A 14,425-nucleotide genomic window follows, 5' to 3' on the forward strand; every position below is an offset into this window, starting at 1 on the left:
GAGGTCCGTGCCTTAAATTTTCTATATATTTAGGTCATATCGTAAATGAAATGTTATCAGTACCGCTTGTTGGAATCACTATTTGGGTACCACAGTTTTTTACATGCAAGTCTAATTTACTCTGTTGACATTAGATGTTCAGAAATTTCATGTGAAATGCGTCAGGATTTAGAAAGATACTGGTGTTTGAGTGTTTATACTACATGTTTACACTATATAGATAGCTTTTGTATGCTGGAAAATCAGGTATATAACGAATCACAAGTGTGTCATATATCGCTACGATTACTTGATAAAGAAATATATCGGAAGGTAAGCAAAAATAAACGACAAAAACACGACGAATAGAAGCAATTAGAATTTCAACATTTTATTGAGAATAGTTTTTGTTAATTTTTTGTTGTTTTGAGTGGCTCAGGTAGTTTTCGATGTATTATCCTAGAAATCGGTACGGCATCGTCTCTTCAGGTAGTTGCACATCTTGGGGTGGCTCATGACGCGGTTCCTCAGTGACATCAATTTGGGGTAGCTGCTGAGCATTGATGATTCTTCCATCAGTGGGTTCTCAAGAGCGCAGTAGCACATCATATCAGCCATAGTCATCTACGATGAAATAAATTTCAATTATATTACTCAGAATGTATGTATTAGTGCAATAGCAGAAACTTTGCATAAAATATGACATTTAAATTCATTTGGCTTTTGTCTTCACTCTCACAGAGACTAACACTGCTTGTGTGCGACCTATATGAGAATACTACTAACATAGCTTGGTAGTGTTACTACTTCAAATACAAATTTATTGTGCTGTAGCCAAAAAAAATAAGATTTTATTCAGCTCCTGGAAATTCTTCGACCATAGTCTATTGTATACTATCACAAAGCTAAGATGATCCCTCTTGCTATAAGAACATGAACTGGCATTTTGGAGGAGGGCGTAGTCGATTAAATCAACACAAGCGCTCGGCTGTTAATATTTTATGAATTCCAAAGTCGGCGGAATGTAAACAGGGACGAAATGCCGTATGACATTTAATCCAGTGTACTAATTATCAATCCAGTTCGCCTCATCAAAAACCTATAATAATACCATCGTTGTAATATTACTCACACGACTGTAACCATATTGCAACTACTTACACAAGCATATACTAGATTTAAACAAGCTATTTGACTGATTCGAAAAGTTTCATTGAACAATATACTAAACTTCTTCCCAGTGCCTCTTCTACTGATATTAGAACGAGTATTACTTTTATAAACTGGCTATTTATATAAGACAACACCACCCAGTTCTGCATGGGAAAAGCTGCCAAAATCCGAAATTCACAAACTGCCAAATTCTTCGTGCAAATATCGATCAACGTACCCTTCTGATTACACACATACATCACCAGACGCAATGCAGGAGAATCCGGAAACGTCAAGTGCTTTACACTTCCTTTTCTCGGTATTTTTATGAATAAAACGGATCCAAGAAAGTCAGAACACAGTAAAGTAAAGCTATTTGCCAATCTCGTAGCTTAGTGTATAAGATTGATTACGCAATGTATACACACACGGGCACGTACCTCATATTATACGCATATTATATGCGTGTGTGTGTGCGGTTGTGTGTAGGTACGTGAGTGTGAACCTATGTGTATATATATATATATATATATATATATATATATTATATATATATATATATGTATGTATGTATGTATATGTACACGCAAGGGCGCACACAAACGGATGCGCACGCACAGGCACACACACATACATGTATACATATAGATATATCATATATATATATACATAAACATATATATATATATATATATATATATATATATATATATATATATATATATATATATATATATGTATATATAGATAGATAGATAGATAGATAGATAGATAGATAGATAGATAGATAGATAGATAGATAGATAGATAGATAGATAGATATGGTTCACTTAAGCATGGAAACATTTGTGATACTATATACACATAACATACATATATGTATTTATATATTTGTGTGTGTGTGCATATGTGTATGTGTACGTGTCAGTATCTGAGTGTGTGGCTAAGTACATGTACACGCATAAACATACGTTCAGATATGTCAAAGCCAGATTTTAGCTACTTTACACTTTCGGTTGTATAATTCTTGCATATCAACTCATAAAGTCGATGATTATATTGGATTGCATACACCAATGTTGCAGTCAAACGACACTCGGTGCATTAGTTGGCGGAAGTGCAAACATGCAATTTTTTTTTTATCTGAATCGTTAAGAATTGTAAACCGTCTGGTTCAATTTCCTCTTTTCATCTGCAGAGTTCAAGGATTTGGTATTTATATCGGTGTGCGTGTGCTTATATGTATATGTGTGTATGTATGTACGTATGTATGTATGTATGTATGTACGTATGTATGTATGTATGTATGTATGTGCATGTATGTATGTATGTACGTATGTATGTATGTATGTATGTACGTATGTACGTATGTATGTATGTGCATGTATGTATGTATGTATGTACGTATGTATGTATGTATGTGCATGTATGTATGTGTGTATGTGTATGCATGTATGTGTGTATATATGTATGCATGTGCGAATATATGCGTTAAAATATTGTGTATGTATATATGTATGTATGTATGTATGTATGTATGTATGCATGTATGTATGTATGTATGTATGTATGTATGTATGTAAAGATATGAATATATACATATATAGATACATATATATATATATTTCCAATTATGCATTTAATGTACGTATGCTTGTGTATGCATATTGTATATATAGACAGATAAAGAGAGAGAGATATAGCTATATATATACATACATATATATATATATATATATGTATATGTATGTATGTATGTATGTGTATATATATATATATATACACACACATACATAATAAATAGATATCCACATGTATATATTTCCTGAATATATTTTTCTGTGTTCCTGTCTGTGTGCGTCTATGTTTGTACATGTGTGTCTGTCGATGTAGTTGAAAGTCTGCAAAAGTGTCTGTGTCTGCGCGTGTCAATGTTTTCTGCTTTCATCTGCGTTTGCATGCACATGTGTGATTGAATTATCGCTCACCTGATCACCCATGAAGTACTTGCTTCCACCATTGTACATTTCCAATGTCCTCTCCATATATGGAAGGATTCTACGACAGGTCTCCTGGAATCTCATGCGCTTCTCAGACTAAACAGAACATGAAAGAAAACAAAGTTATCAGAAAATCCTATAGCAGACCATTATGTTATAGTTTCTATAAATGTTAAACTTCAATGCCAGACATTGAACGCACACTTGCAAATATCGATCAATGCATAATGTGGTAAGCAAATAAATGCACACAAAGCTTCGTTTCTGAAACGTGTTCTTTTATTCTTTCACTTGTTTCAGCCATTCGACTTCGGCCATGATGGAGTACCGCCTTTATTCGTACAAATCGATCTCAGGAATTATTCTTTGTAATCCCAGTACTTATTCTATCGGTCTCTTTTGCCGAACTGTTAAGTTACGGAGTCGTAAACACACCAACATTGGTTGTCAAGCGATGGAAGGGGGACAAACACAGAAACACACACCCAAATACACTCACCCCCCCCCATATATTTATATATCAGACGCCATGATAGATCTTTTGGTACTACACACATTTTTCTCTCCTTGTTTTTCTGTGTACCTTTCTGTGGAAGAGTGTAGGCTAGAAACGTAAAAGACTTTTTCTATTCCTGAGCGCTATACTAATACATCTGTTTGTTTGTACACCACCTGCCTTCGTCTTTTGTTTATTTTCGTAAACTTTCCCTATATATATATATATATATATATATATATATATGACGGGCTTCTTTCAGTGCCCGTCTACTAAATCCACTCCGTGCTTTGGTCAGCCCGAGGCTAAAGTAGAATACATTTGCCGAAGGTGCCACGCTGTGGGACTGAACTCCGAACCATGTGGCTGAAAAGCAAGCTTTTTACCGCACAGCCACTCTTGACGAAAATGACACACACACTCACAGACGCCCATACACAATGCTAAAACTCATATGGGTATTAACATATTCTTATAAAGAAACACAATACTTATTGTTTAATCCTTTGTCTTTTACACATATTGGACTGCGGCCATACTAGTGCGCCATCTTGGAATTGTTACTTATATAAATCGACTCCAGTACTTATTGTTAAGTCTGGTACTAATTCAAATTTTATTTTGTCGAACCGCTGTTATTATCATTATTATTAATAATAATAATAACAATGGCACTGATTATAGTGATGATGGGTTTTTGCCAATAATGTAAATAATGAAGTAATTTTGCAAGAAAATAATTAGTACTCACAGAACAGTTCATATCTCTGGATCTCTGGAACTGGAAAACAGAAGAACACTTATTAGACGTACAAATATGAAATGCGTGTGAGTGTGTGTGTGAGTGTACATGTGTATGTCTCTTTGTGTGTGTGTATGTGCGTCTGTTTTTGTATATGCATTTGCTTGTATATACTTAGAACTTAAAGATGATAGGCAGTGTATATTTTCCCACCGGTTCTTATACTTATGTGCGTTTGTGATTAGTGTTATGTATACATAACAGATTCGTTAGCACACCAGGCAAAATGCTTAGCAGTATTTCGTCCGTTTTTACGTACTAGATTAGTACTGAGGGCGATGTAATAGACTTAACCCCTTCCCCCAGAAACTTCAGGCATTGTGCCTATAGCAGCAATGATTATGTATGTATGCATAAAGGTAGCGAACTGGTAGAATCATTACCGCGCCGGACAAAATGCTTAGCGTCATTATGTTTTCAGTCAACTTTACCTTTCATACTTTCAGGTTCGATAAGCTAATTTATCAGTCAAGTATTGAACTCAATTAATCGACTTCCCTCTTGCCTCGAAATTGCCGGCCTTGAGACAGAATTAGAATGACTTTGTATATTTTCATAACCGGTTCATTATAGAGCGTCGGCAGAAAGACTTCGTAGTATTTGTTTTAACTCTTTACATTCTGAGTTCAAATATCGCCGGGGTTAACTTTAATTTAATCTCGCCGGCGCTTAGTAGATAATGTACCAGTAAAGTACTGCGATTAATTTCTTCTACTTAGCCGCTCCCCACAAGATTAACTTCATACCAATATTGATTTCAAATTTTGGGATATTGTCGGCAATTTCGGGAGGGGGATATGTTAATTACATCGACCTCAGTTTTCAGCTGGTAATTATTTTATCGATTCTGAAAGGCCGAAAGGCAAAGGCGACACCAGCCGCATCTGAAGTCAGCGCAAAGCAGACAGAATCCCGCTAATCATTTTTCTCGCCGCGTTCAAGTCTCAAACCTTATCAGTAGATATATACACGCATGCATAAAACCATACACACATATAAAGATACATACATGTGTGAACGCATATATTTGTACGTAGTGCTTTAGTTAGAAACCAAGTGTTTGTGAAACCCGTTGTACTGGAAAAGTAAATTATGTCCCATCAAGGAGCTGTATCTCAATAATAGTTTTCTATAGTGGAACTCTACTACATAGCATGAGCGAATGTCTTCACTGATGCTTTGGAAAAAGAGATCATATGTGATGAACAGATAAAGAATTTCGCCATCTGTAATAGAAAGATCAATCATCATTCGTACATATTATCATATGTACACTGGTTTATGTAGCCATTTGTATCTACGGGAATGCTTGGACACAGAAAATCACATAAATGTATATGGCACTCAGAGACGCAAACGCATAATGTGTAGTCAAGCCAAGTACAGGTACTCGTACTGGTGTATCAAATACGTACATACACTCATAGTAGACGTACAAGAGTATACAAAACAAAGTGTATATATATATATATATAATATATATATATATATATATATATATATATATATATATATATATATATATATATATACACACATACATATACAAATACATGTGAACATACATATATATGTGTCAAAAGTGTCATCTTAAGTGCGTATACTAGATTGGAATACGTGTGAAATAATTATAATGTTAATTGTAAGGCTACTGGTCTTCCCATATGTCAATCACTTTATTGTAGGTATTTTTTTTCCCTGTACGCACACAGTGTATTATGTTATCGTTCCTGATTTATTCAGAGTGTATGTGTAAGTGTGTGGGAAAGAGAGTATGTTTGGAGAGAGAGGGGGGAAGAGGTAGAGAGGGAAGGAGAGAGAGAACGAGAGGGAGAGAATGGAAGTGAAGGATATAGATAGATAGATAAATAGATAGATAGATAGGTAGATAGATGGATAGATAGAGGGAAAGAAACAAAGAAAGAAAGAAAGACAAACAGATAGAAAGACAGACAGACAGACAGATAAATAGATAGATAGATAGATAGAGAGAGAGAGAGAGAGAGAGAGAGAGAGGGAGAGAGAGAGAAATATTCCATTATATTTTAATACTGTTAGTTTACAAACCATCATTCTGCAGTTGCCATCCTGGTACATCCTCATGTAGTCATCGAGAATATCATAGAAGCAGTCTGAGATGAAATCTACTCTGGCCATCTCCATGTTGCTTCTGCCATGGTAACCTGGAATGTCCCATTGATATATAAACAATGAGTGTACACAAATGCAGTGGTATGTCAATCAAAATATAAACACGTTTACGATGAGATTCTCCTACATTAGTTAATATAATAGAGGTAGAGGCGGTTGTGGATTTCCATCATTCGATTATAATTATCCAGTAGTTCGTTCAATTGACTGCACCTGAATTATCATGTTCCGCAGATAGGTGTACCCTTGACATAATTCTCAGACAGGATCAGCGAGGTACATCATATTGGTAAGAATATAACTTATGATCTATAGGTACAGACCACAAGGCAAACTTCAATACATTTTCTTTCTTCGAAATTTCACCCATAATGTATCCGTCGATTCGATAGAAAATATTTTATATAGGAGATCACATTTACTAAACGTATCACGCAGGGCGATCAAAATCAAGATTTCGGAGATGCGAACATCTCAACCATACATATGCATATACATATAGTTTGCAATTCTGTTAAAAAGTGCCTTTTGTGCACTAATTATGAAATCATGTGATCTCTGGCTGAGTCTGTTTTTAAGATGCTTGGTTCGAGATTTGCATTCCCTCGAGTACCGTAAAATGTGTTTATTATGGTAGTTTTGACTTTAAGAGTCCTTCGTAGCGTGAGGCATTTATGTATAGTAAGGCCCTTAATATAAATAAATAGATAGATAGATAAATAGAAACATATATATATACATACATACATACATACATACATACATACATACATACATACATATATATATATATATTATATATATATATACATACATACATGGCATAGCATGAATGTTTTCATACTAATCTAATGCATTATCTGGAATATATTCTACGGAGTCTATGTGAAAATCTGTTCATGTGTATCGTTATAGTTTACAATTCTGTTATGTAAACTTATATGTATTTTTACCATCACCTAGCAAGGCGTTGAGCTGTTTTGAAGCAATCATGGTGTACCGTTATCATTGTCTCAATTTATAGGATTCGGGAAATCACTTTTCCCGCCGGGGGCAACGTGAAACTAAGATGCTCACTTTGGGATCTGTCCCTCTGCGCAGCAATTAAGCAACTGACTTCAAATGTAGCTTCGGGCCGAATAATATCTCGTGAATGAGTTTTATAGACGGAAACTGTGGGGAATATCGTCGTGTATATATGTGTGTGTGTATGTGTGCATATATATATATATATATATATATATACATATAATTTTTGGGGGATATATGCCTGGTAGTATGCTGATAAGAGCACTTTCACTATTTAGGTTCATCCACAGTTACGATATAATTGTCACTGGATCTACCTCAGAAATTCCGCAGTGTTCATTCAGTTTATAATGAGCGAGAGAAGCGAAAAATAAAGATTCTTGCTATATCCATTTTCCTTTTCTCTCACTCATCGTAAACTCAACTAAGACTACGGAAATCCTGGCGTAAATTCAGTGACACTATTGTGTGTGTGTGCGCATGTGTGTGTGTTTGTTTGTGTTTGTGTGTGTGTGTGTGTCCTTCATTACCGCTTGACTGCTGGTTTACTTTGCTTTTCTCCAGGAACCGGTAGCATATACACGAGACTTATAAATAAGTAATGAGGTTGAATTGTTCCTTATAACTATTCAACGCAGTATCACAGTATGGCCGCAGTCCATAACTGTAACAAGTAAAATATAAATTCTAAGGCGTTTCTTTAAATGTTTTCTTGGCAATCTCTTATTTCTATCAGAGATAAAGAGTTTATTATCATTATATATTTCAAGAAATATGATTCGAACCTTATTCTTTAATAACATGAGACCGCGAAAATATAGCAGAGAATATCATGTGAAGGTAATATATTCTTATTTGCTTTACCCAAAATCTTACATAGTCAGAAAATGGGAATAACGTATGCTGTGGATATCAGACATGTTGCAGTACCCTTCATGAACACAGTATATCAGAATTTGAAGATCTCAAAAGAAAGTGTAACAAATTTTTGGAAAAGGTCCAAAATTTCTACTCACCAAATTCCCTAGCCAAATATCTGGCCATAGCCATACTTTGGGGAATCTGGGTCCTGTTGTCCAATTCCAACATTGGCATCATGTTGCATGGCATCTCTGCAAGTAGAATGTATAATAATATTAATAATAACAATAATAATAATAATAATAATAATAATAATAATAATAATAATAATAATAATAATGATAGTAATAATAATTTCCTTTTCCCTTATATTTTTTATTTTCTTTCCGTTCCTTTTTCTTTGTTCCCGTTTTTTTCCCACAAACACATGTCTTTGTAAATGAACAATCTGGTGTGTTTATTTTAGTGCCCTACCAATGTGTACAGTGAATTTCTTTCCCCTAGGTGTCAGAAACATACTTGGCAAGAAATGGAAACAAAGTTGAAAGAAGAGGATATAACTGATTGGAAGTGTTATGATATACGTTGTTTTGTCTTGGTATAAAAGATGGGCTACAGCAAATATTCAGCTTAATATCACATATTTGCTTGTCAGTTGTTTGACCTTAATCAGTTGACCATGTACCTGAGTGACTGACGATATGTGTATCTCTGATCACAAGCAGAAGTAGTGGGGGAGCATCATAGCCATGTATTGAGAGGGATTCTTTGGGGTTTGGATAGGTCACCTTTGGAAACATGGGTGCTTCGTTCAACATCCTTAAACAATCCTAATTCAGGGACCTTTTGAGCGGGATGGGCTACTCGACCAGAAGAAAATTCTAACTGGGCCCCACCTGCAAGGTTATGCGCTGTTTATCTTGATATGAGATCACCATGTCACGCACATATGGTTGTGATGCATGTGCCTGGTGTACCCTTATCAGACGGGTAGTCATGATGGGTATATTGAGATTCGTATATTTTACCGCAGCGTCACTTTGATGACATGCACTGCTCCCTCACTCAATACTAATAATAATGTTAATAATAAATTGCGGGAAGATCATCAACAAGGGCGACATTGCAAAAATAGCTTACAATTTGTGTGTGGTTTTACATGGAAGACGAGAGGAAACAACAGTGGGAAGAAAGAATGAGGGAGAGATAGCAAATGAGATAAAATATACCTAGTATGCATTATAATTGTACACATGGTTGATGCAGGGATGATGACGCAAGGCAGACTCGACCGATAGTAATAATTAGTTGATAATAATTTGTACCATTGACTCCAGTATTTGCTGATTATTTATTTTATCAACCGAAAGGATGAAAGGTAGAGTTAACCCCGATGTTATTTGAACTCAGACCTTAAAGAACCAGAAGGAATACTGAAAATGACAATCATTATCATTCTGGTGACCGACAGGTTCTTCCTTCACCTTGCCGTCTTAATGATTTCTAATTTAAGAAGGTGGCGAGCTGGCAGAAACGTTAGCACGCCGGGCGAAATGTGGGGCTGTATTTCGTCTGCCGTTACGTTCTGAGTTCAAATTCCGCCGACTTTGATTTTCATGTTTTCGGGGTCGATAAAGTAAGTACCAGTTGCATACTGGGGGTCGAGCTAACCAACTGGCGCTCCCCTCCAAAAAAGATTTCGGGCCTTGTGCTTATGGTAGAAAAGAATAATTTTTCGTTTAAGATCAAAGGCAGAAATTCTAAAGAACTACTTTTTACTTCTTACTTTCAACAAAATGAATAGCAAGTCAAGAAGAGGACATCTTCCTGACCATACGGTGGGACACACTGGGAAATGTAACCCTTGGAATTGAAATGAAATTGTATTCTAACGGCCGGAATGTAGTTTGATCATAGTTCTATTCGAGGACTAAACTGAAGTACGGATGTAAGAACAGGCATAAAGACAGAGTAAACAAAATACTAGATAACATATTGAGAACCTAAACAATGTGTAATTGTTATTGACCAATTGATTGTCAAGAACAGAATCATTATAAGATTGACTTTTAACAAGCAAAATTTTCCAGACTTAATAATGATTTCCAGACTTAAATTGTTGTCGTGTGACCAAATACATCGTATTGATCGTGAGTAACTTATCTCAATTTCTCGATATGTTAGCAAAGCAATTCTTGGTAATAGAAATAGTGAGATCTGCAACCCACTGAGCCATGGTTATAAATTTTATCTCCATATCGTATAATCTACATTACGATAAAATCTGTTGAAATGACCGTCTCACTAGCCGCTGCTGGTATAAGTTTTCGTCTTCCTCTGATAATTATTGTGTTTTTAACTCAGAAAGTTCATAAGAGATGATATCTCATGACAAATAGTGCTGTAACGAGTTAATCGGTAGTGTACATACATTGAGTATGACACGTAGGTGGTTACTTTGACGAAATATTGCTTCAGTAGTGTATACCAGGATTTAATTAACTAGGCGGCTATTCGCAACGTCAACAAATGTTTTATTCAATTCTCGTATATGCGAGATAACGAATTATCGTCCGGATATGTATCCTGCAGCAAGTATGTGCTGTATAAAAGGCTCAATAATGTATCTCAAACTCTCGGTAGCAGCTGTTGGAAAGAATTTTCATCTTTCTTCCGAATTCTCTGAGGTTTACTGCTTTTAGTACAGCAAGTCGATACGAATTTGCCATTAACAGACTTATCGACAGCGTGCCTATATTAAGTATGATACATAATGGTTATCATGTTTATATATGTATATATATATATATATTATATATATATATATAGAGCGAGAGAGAGAGAGAGAGAGAGAGAGAGAGAGAGAGACCCACACATATATAGCCAGATAGTAATCAACGCAAGGTTAAACTGTAGTGCTAACGAAAGTACTTGTGAAAGACGGCTAAACTGAGCAAATAGCAATTAGGTGATATCTTCATAGCAACACTTAAATATGAAGTCCATCAAATTTTTGATAGTCAGATATCGGAGGTGCTTTAGACTTTGCCATATGCGTCTTTCCTCGTAAATACCAATTAATTTCGTTTATATTGAACGCACTCAAAACTCTGCTAACGTATAAGCAATTATGTACGACATTTGAGATACCTTATGAATATATAACAACAGAAGATAAAAATTCACTTACGATTTCTCATACCACTCCATTCTGAAGAATCGATCCTGCGGTCATTGTACTGGACACCAGCTGCTGCAAAGAGCATACGGCAGATCTCAGCACGGCCACGGTGGTTGAAGTAGTGGAGAGTGTAGGAAGGCATGTTTGGTTTGGTTGTTTGTTGTTGGTAGATTTACCAAGAATAAGAATTTGTCGTGTGTTACTTTGTGTATTGGAGACAATACAGGAACTGCAAAGAATTTCAAACTACCGCTTTTTATAGCTTTGATTTTTTCGAATTTGAATAAGAATCTTACGTGTGATTCTTATTCTCAGTTGTGGGTAATATAAAGAGGAAAATTACACATGATTGTCAATTGTCTTGAAGAATCACCATAGTCATTAGAAGCACAAAAACCAACGTGATTTTTCAATGTTCTATTAATTAAAAGAAGAACTATGGGTGAGGAATATAATCTACAGCATTGTCCATTGTTTCCAAAATACTATAGAACCGTTCATTCTTTTCCAAATTCATTGTCTTCATACAACATCCGGTGTGTTAGCCAGTTACATTGTTATAATTACTGTTAGTAAATGTCTTGTATTGCAATATGCTTTAGTTTTAGTTTGTGTGCGTTGTGTGTATGTGCATGCGTTTGGGTATACATGCCAAAATAAAAGTGTATATATATATATATATATATATATATAAACGTATATATATATGTGTATATATATATATATATATATTATATATATATATATGTATATATGTATATATATATATATATATACATATATATATATATGGGGAGAGAAGCATACGCACATTCATATATATATTATTATTTATATGCACACACATACACACATATATATACATATATACATACATGTATGCACATATATATATATATATATATTGTGTGTGTATATATATACTTATACGTGTGTATATATATATATATGTATGTATATATATATATATAAATACATACACACACATATATATATATGTGTATATATATACATATATATATATATATATATATATATATATATATATATATATATATATGCATACACACATATGTACATATACATATAATTGTATATATGAGTGTATAATAATATACATGTGTGTGTGTATTTCTGTGCGTGTGAGCGTGTCTGTGTGTATGTTTCTGAACGTTTATGAATATATTATGTGTGTGAGGATGTGTTTTACTACAAAATATGTTCATTATTCACACGCATACGAACATAAATAGGTACGTAAATATGTAAAAAAATACAAACATACATACATATATTGACAGGTACATATACATGCAACCACACATATACACATACACACACATGCAAAACCACGTACCCGTCAGACGCCTCATTCTCTGACAGAAATTAAAAGAAACATACACATATATACATACATGATTATAGGCGCAGGAGTGTTTGAATGGTAAGTAGCTTGCGTACCAACGATATGGTTCCGGGTTCAGTGTCACTGCGTGGTACGTTAGTGAAGTGTCTTCTACTATAGCCTTGGGCCAACCAAAAACTTGTGAATGGATTTGTTAGACGGAAGCTGAAAGAAGCCTGTCGTATATGTGTGTGTGTTTGTGTTTGTGTGTGTTGTGTGTGTGTTTGTGTGTGTGTGGTGTGTGTGTGTGTGTGCGTGTGTGTGTGTATGTGTTTGTTTGTCTGTCTGTGTTTGTCCCCCCACCATCGCTTGACAACCGATGTTGGTATGTTTATGTCCCGTAACTTAGCGGTCCGACCTAAGAGTAAGTCCTGGGGTCGATTTATTCGACTAAAGGTGGGGCTCCAGCATGGCCGCAGTCAAATGACTGAAACAAATGAAAGCAGAAAAATGGAAAAAAGAATACACACACACAAACATTTATATGTACGTAATGTATGTATGTATATACGTATGTATGTATGAATGTGTGTATATACGCGGAAGCGTTGCTGTGTGCTTAGAATTTTGCTATTCAATAATATGGTCCTTGTTCAGTCCCTTTCATAGCCTGGCGTCGTCCAAAGAATCTTGAGCAGACAGAAGCTGAAAGAAACTCCTTGTATATATAGATAGTACTCCAGCATGACCACAGACCTGTGACTGAAACAAGTAAAATGTTAAATGGATAATAGAATACATACACGCACCTGCATCCATACATACCTACACATACGAGTGTGCATGCATTCGTGTCTGCGTTTAAACAACCACCCATACCATTGCTTCATAGCGAGTGCTTCCTGTCTATGTATGTATATATGTATGTGTATGTATATATATATGCATGTAAGTATCTATATATTCAAACAACTGCTGTGAGTGTGAGTGTGTGTTTATGTACAAATTTATTTTTCTCATCTTTTATCGACCCCAGTACCAATGTCCTTTTCAATACTGCCATTTTTCGGTATCTTAGGGCCAAACAGCTAAATTACGGAGACATGAATAATCGAACCCCAGTTGTCAATCTGTGGTGGGGACGCGACACAGGCAGATAATACACACACTTGCATCTATGCATGTATGCATGCATACATACACGAATACATGCGTGCACACACACACACATACATACATACATACATACATACATACATACATACATACATACATACATACATACATACATACATACATACATAGTGATTGTCTACTCCTATGCAAAGTTTCCTCACTTCCTGTACCTATACCTTAGAACAATCATGTAGCTTTTTAAACCAGACAATGTTTTGATAAGACACCCACATAGATTGCATATCCGATTTGG

At 35.1% G+C, this 14,425-nt stretch overlaps 1 pseudogene; it reads right to left on the bottom strand.

Moving 5' to 3' along the window:
* Positions 1-345: 345 nt before the first annotated feature.
* On the bottom strand, positions 346-11,890 carry LOC115211968 (annotated as a pseudogene).
* Between the last annotated feature and the right edge of the window lie 2,535 nt (positions 11,891-14,425).

Source organism: Octopus sinensis, linkage group LG5, assembly GCF_006345805.1.
Source record: "Octopus sinensis linkage group LG5, ASM634580v1, whole genome shotgun sequence".
Taxonomy (NCBI): Eukaryota; Metazoa; Mollusca; class Cephalopoda; order Octopoda; family Octopodidae; genus Octopus; species Octopus sinensis.